The sequence below is a fragment of the Schistocerca gregaria genome, chromosome 1, assembly GCF_023897955.1.
Source record: "Schistocerca gregaria isolate iqSchGreg1 chromosome 1, iqSchGreg1.2, whole genome shotgun sequence".
NCBI lineage: Eukaryota > Metazoa > Arthropoda > Insecta > Orthoptera > Acrididae > Schistocerca > Schistocerca gregaria.
In genome coordinates, this window is record NC_064920.1 from 521,921,941 (window position 1) to 521,929,036 (window position 7,096).

Genomic DNA, 7,096 nt, shown 5'->3' on the forward strand with positions numbered 1-7,096 from the left:
TCCTCTTTTGAGTGATTTTAATTGTTTCTCTATCCCTCTGTCGTCTATTTTGATATCTACCATTTTGTCATCTGTGCGACAAGGAACTGCAGTGAAGTCTTCCTCTGTGGAACAGAATGCCTCTCGCATAGCCCTTCTCACACTACATTTCACTTCGCATAATTTTTGTTTGTCTGCAAGGCTTTGCCTATGTTTATGTTTGCTGTGGAGTTCCCTTTGCTTCCGCAGCAGTTTTCTAACTCAACATTATGTATAATGGAAAGAAGTGTGCCTTTCATGTCCCTTAATTTGCTAAATATAAGTCAGTGTGTTGGTTCATACCAAATGTTGTTGTTGTTGTCTTCAGTCCTGAGACTGGTTTGATGCAGCTCTCCATGCTACTCTATCCTGTGCAAGCTGCTTCATCTCCCAGTACCTACTGCAACCTACATCCTTCTGAATCTGCTTAGTGTACTCATCTCTCGGTCTCCCTCTACGATTTTTACCCTCCACGCTGCCCTCCAATGCTAAATTTGTGATCCCTTGATGCCTCAAAACATGTCCTACCAACCGATCCCTTCTTCTAGTCAAGTTGTGCCACAAACTTCTCTTCTCCCCAATCCTATTCAATACCTCCTCATTAGTTACGTGATCTATCCACCTTATCTTCATTATTCTTCTGTAGCACCACATTTCGAAAGCTTCTATTCTCTTCTTGTCCAAACTAGTTATCGTCCATGTTTCACTTCCATACATGGCTACACTCCAAACAAATACTTTCAGAAACGACTTCCTAATACATAAATCTATATTCGATGTTAACAAATTTCTCTTCTTCAGAAACGCTTTCCTTGCCATTGCCAGTCTACATTTTATATCCTCTCTACTTCGACCATCATCAGTTATTTTACTTCCTAAATAGCAAAACTCCTTTACTACTTGAAGTGTCTCATTTCCTAATCTAATTCCCTCAGCATCACCCGATTTAATTTGACTACATTCCATTATCCTCGTTTTGCTTTTGTTAATGTTCATCTTATATCCTCCTTTCAAGACACTGTCCATTCCGTTCAACTGCTCTTCCAAGTCCTTTGCCGTCTCTGACAGAATTACAATGTCATCGGCGAACCTCAAAGTTTTTACTTCGTCTCCATGAATTTTAATACCTACTCCAAATTTTTCTTTTGTTTCCTTTACTGCTTGCTCAATATACAGATTGAATAACATCGGGGAGAGGCTACAACCCTGTCTCACTCCTTTCCCAACCACTGCTTCCCTTTCATGCCCCTCGACTCTTATGACTGCCATCTGGTTTCTGTACAAATTATAAATAGCCTTTCGCTCCCTGTATTTTACCCCTGCCACCTTTAGAATTTTAAAAAGAGTATTCCAGTCAACATTATCAAAAGCTTTCTCTAAGTTTACAAATGCTAGAAACGTAGGTTTGCCTTTTCTTAATCTTTCTTCTAAGATAAGTAGTAAGGTCAGTATTGCCTCACGTGTTCCAACATTTCGACGGAATCCAAACTGATCCTCCCCAAGGTCTGCATCTACCAGTTTTTCCATTCGTCTGTAAAGAATTCGCGTTAGTATTTTGCAGCCGTGGCTTATTAAACTGATAGTTCGGTAATTTTCACATCTGTCAGCACCTGCTTTCTTTGGGATTGGAATTATTATATTCTTCTTGAAGTCTGAGGGTATTTCACCTGTCTCATACATCTTGCTCACCAGCTGGTAGAGTTTTGTCAGGACTGGTTGTCCCAAGGCCGTCAGTAGTTCTAATGGAATGTTGTCTACTCCGGGGGACTTGTTTCGACTCAGGTCTTTCAGTGCTCTGTCAAACTCTTCACGCAGTATCGTATCTCCCATTTCGTCTTCATCTACATCCTCTTCCATTTCCATAATATTGTCCTCAGGTACATCGCCCTTGTATAAACCTTCTATATACTCCTTCCACCTTTCTGCCTTCCCTTCTTTGCTTAGAACTGGGCTGCCATCTGAGCTCTTGATATACCAAATATGAAGTAAAATCTCCAATGTACAAAACATCCACAGGTGACACATTCTGTGAGACCAGTTGCTTATGTGGTGCAAAGAAAACCTGCTGGCTGGCTAGCTATGAGCAGAAAAGATAGAGTGCATATGAGAATCATTCATTAGCAGCCTGAAGAATCTGGCAACATACACAAGCAGAGAATTGCAAATATCACAATCAATTCTCTTGTGCATTCTACTGTGTGTAAAACTGTGCTAGTTGCACTTGTTTGTTACATACACTGGATATTTGGGACAATGAGCTTCATTCTGACATTTGCTATGACTTCCAGTAGCTATCGGTGGAAGGTGGTTTTTCACAGAAGTTAATTTTCAGTGACTGACCACCTGGAAATGTGAACTGCCATAACATGCACATTTGGAACACAGAAAATTCACATGTGAGTTTGGAATGCAGTCATGGTTCACCTAAAATTAATATGTTTTGTGTTATGCATTTTTCAGAAATATATGGTCTATTTTTCTGTGCAGAGAAAATTAGGACTGGTTTCATGGACCTCTGGACACGCTGCAGCAATGGCTTATGCCACAATTTTAGCAAGACATGAGAGACTTCATTTTGCAATAAGAGAGTGCTCCACCACACTTTCCTCCAGACAGTTGTTATTACTTCATTGCCAGACTGCCTTTTCTGTAGTCCCAATGGTCTCCTGCCTCAACACCATAGTATTTTTCTCTTATTGGATTATTTAAAAAAAATCATACTTTCCTGCTTCCACTTCCACTTCATTTGGAAGGATTTTTTTTCCTCTCTCTCTCTCTCTCTCTCTCTCTCTCTCTCTCTCTCTCTCTCTCTCTCTCTCTCTTCAACCCTGAGACTGGTTTGATGCAGCTCTCCATGCTACCCTATCCTGTGCAAGTTTCTTCATCTCCCAGTACCTACTGCAACCTAAATCCTTCTGAATCTGCTTAGTGTATTCATCTCTTGGTCTCCCTCTATGATTTTTACCCTCCACACTGCCCTCCAATGCTAAATATGTGATCCCTTGATGCCTCAGAACACGTCCTACCAACCGGTCCCTTCTTCTCGCCAATTCTACTCGATACCTCCTCATTAGTTATGTGATCCACTCATCTAATCTTCAGCATTCTTCTGTAGCAACACATTTAGAAAACTTATATTCTTCTCCTGTCCAAACTATTTATCGTCCATGTTTCACTTCCATACATGGCTACACTCCACACAAATACTTTCAGAAACGAATTCCTAACACTTAAATCTATACTGGATGTTAACAAATTTCTCTTCTTCAGAAACACTTTCCTTGCCATTGCCAGTCTACATTTTATATCTTCTCTACTTCGACCATCATCAGTTATTTTCCTCCCCAAATAGCAAAACTCCTTTACTACTTTAATTGTCTCATTTCCTAATCTAAATCCCTCAGCATCACCTGATTTAATTCGACTACATTCCATTATCCTCATTTTGCTTTTGTTGAAGTTCATCATACATCCCCCTTTCAAGACACTGCCCATTCCATGCAACTGCTCTTCCAAGTCCTTTGCTGTCTCTGACAGAATTACAATGTCATTGGCGAACCTCAAAGTTTTAATTTCTTTTCCATGGATTTTAATACCTACTCTGAATTTTTCTTTTGTTTCCTTTACTGCTTGCTCAATATAGACTGGGGAGAGGCTACAACCCTGTCTCACTCCCTTCCCAACCACTGCTTCCCTTTCATGTCCCTCGATTCTTGTGACTGCCATCTGGTTTCTGTACAAATTCAAATAGCCTTTCGCTCCCTGTATTTTACCCCTGCCACCTTTAGAATTTGGAAGAGAATATTCCAGTCAACATTGTCAAAAGCTTTCTCTAAGTCTACAAATCCTAGAAATGTAGGTTTGCCTTTACTTAATCTTTCTTCTAAGATAAGTCATAAGGCCAGTATTGCCTCATGTGTTCCAATATTTCTACAGAATCCAAACTGATCTTCCCCGAGGTCCACTTCTACCAGTTTTTCCATTTGTCTGTAAGGAATTCACGTTAGTATTTTGCCGCTGTGACTTATTAAACAGATAGTTTGGTAATTTTCACATCTGTCAACACCTGCTTTCTTTGGGATTGGAATTATTATATTCTTCTTGAAGTCTGAGGGTATTTCACCTGTCTCATACATCTTCCTCACCACATGGTAGAGTTTTGTCAGGATTGACTCTCCCAAGGCCGTCAGTAGTTCTAATGGAATGTTGTCTACTCACGGGGCCTTGTTTCAGCTCAGGTCTTTCAGTGCTCTGTCAAACTCTTCATGCAGTATCGTATCTCACATTTCACCTTCATCTACATTCTCTTCCATTTCCATATTATTGTCCTCAAGTACATTACCCTTGTATAGACCCTCTATATACTCCTTCCACCTTTCTGCTTTCCCTTCTTTGCTTAGAACTGGGTTTCCATCTGAACTCTTGATATACAAGTGGTTCTCTTTTCTCAAAAGGTCTCTCTAATTTTCCAGTAGGCAATATCTATCTTACCCCTAGTGAGATAAGCATCTACATCCTTACATTTGTCCTCTAGCCATCCCTGCTTAGCCATTTTGCACTTCCTGTCGATCTCATTTTTGAGACACTTGTATTCCTTTTTGCCTGCTTCATTTATTGCATTTTTATATTTTCTCCTTTCATCAATTAAATTCAATATTTCTTCTGTTACCCAAGGATTTCTACTAGCCCTCATCTTTTTACCTACTTGATCCTCTGCTGCCTGCACTATTTCATTCCTCAAAGCTACCCATTCTTCTTCTACTGTATTTATTTCCCCCATTCCTGTCAATTGGTCCCTTATGCTCTCCCTGAAACTCTGTACAACCTCTGGTTCTTTCAGTTTATCCAGGTCCCATCTCCTTAAATTCCCACCTTTTTGCAGTTTCTTCAATTTTAATCTGCAGTTCATAACCAATAGATTGTGGTCAGAGTCCACATCTACCCCGTGAAATGTCTTACAATTTAAAACCTGGTTTCTAAATCTCTGTCTAACCATTATATAATCTATCTGATACCTTTTAGTATCTCCGGGATTCTTCCATATATACAACCTTTTTATATCATTCTTGAACCAAGTATTAGCTATGACTAAGTTATGCTCTGTGCAAAATTCTACCAGACGGCTTCCTCTTTCATTTCTTAGCCCCAATCCATATTTACCTATTATGTTTCCTTCTCTCCCTTTTCCTACACTCGAATTCCAGTCACCCATGACTATTAAATTTTCGTCTCCCTTCACTATCTGAATAATTTCTTTTAGCTCATCATACATTTCATGAATTTCTTCATCATCTGCAGAGATAGTTGGCATATAAACTTGTACTACTTTAGTAGGAGTGGGCTTCGTGTCTATCTTGCCCACAATAATGTGTTCAGTATGCTGTTTGTAGTAGCTTACCCGCACGCCTATTTTTTTTTATTCATGGTTAAACCTACTCCTGCATTACCTCTATTTGATTTTGTATTTATAACCCTGTATTCACCCGACCAAAAGTCTTGTTCCTCCTGCCACCGAACTTCACTAATTCCCACTATATCTAACTTTAACCTATCATTTTCCCTTTTTAAATTTTCTAACCTACCTGCTCGATTAAGGGATCTGACATTCCACACTCCGATCTGTAGAATGTCAGTTTTCTTTCTCCTGGTAACGACATCCTCTTGAGTAGTCCCTGCCCGGAGATCCAAATGGGGGACTATTTTACCTCCGGAATATTTTACCCAAGAGAATACCATCATCATTTAACCATACAGTAAAGCTGCATGCCCTCGGGAAAAGTTACGGCCGTAGTTTCCCCTTGCTTTCAGCCGTTCACAGTACCAGCACAGCAAGGCCGTTTTGGTTATTGTTACAAGGCCAGACCAGTCAATCATCCAGACTCTTGCCCCTGCAACTACTGAAAAGGCTGCTACCCCTCTTCAGGAACCACAAGTTTGTCTGGCCTCTCAACAGATACCCCTCACTTGTGGTTGCACCTACGGTACGGCCATCTGTATAGCTGAGGCACCCAAGCCTCCCCACCTACGGCAAGGTCCATGGTTCATAGGGAGGGGAAGGGCGGGGAGGGGGGGGGGGGGGGAGAATCATAAGGACGCATAATGCAGTTGATAATAGTGACAATGACGTGTTGGGGCACATTTGGCAAGAGTTCGACCATCATATTGACATTTGCTACGTCACAAACAGTGCCCATTTTGATCATCTGTAATGTATGTTAGAAATTTGGTTAGATGCCTTGATGTGTAAGTTTGTTTTGCATACCTTTTGGTTTTGCATAGTTGTCTTCCGAAACCCCGGAGGTACGTATGAATAAGTCTGTATAGTGATGATTAAAACCACCATACCAGGCAGCCTTCCTGTAATTTTGTTGAACAGTGTATATATAAAGAATGTTACAAAACATCAGTTCATTTGAAATTGTAACTGACTAATGGATTCTAAAGTCCACAGTGTCACATCTATTTTTATAACTTTTGTGATGTTGAGATTATGAACCAATTTTTATTTCCCAAATAAAAGTTATTGTTTTTTTCCTTCTGCTAGGAAATTTGATTGTCACTCATGGCTATAACCACTCTGTCCAAATTTCGTGGAATAATTTAACAGCACCAACAATACTGTGCAGTTATTAAGTTGCCTTGGAATAACATATTACAACATTGTTTCTTCTTATAAAAAGAAGAAGAGTGAACAAATTTATTCCGTATAATGCATAAAGAAGCTTTAACAGCAAGAAGAAACCCAGCAATCGAATGCCACTGACAGGTAATATTTAAAAATCAAAAGAAGTTAGAAATGATCTTGGTAGCAGTACTTGGAAATCATAGCTGGAACATCAGTGACAATAATTGGGCCTGGATGTATGCTCAGATAGCCTACTGGTTAAGGTGACTGCCTATGAAAAACTTGAAATCTGGGTTTTTAGTCCTGGTCTGGTGCATACTTTTTTTATCATAACCTGTTCACAGAAGTGAATGATCTCGCATGACACAGATATAGGGAGAATAAACTAGGAATGGAAACAAATTTATAATGATTAACAACAGAAGAGAAAAAGGGCAGACAAAACCAATAATG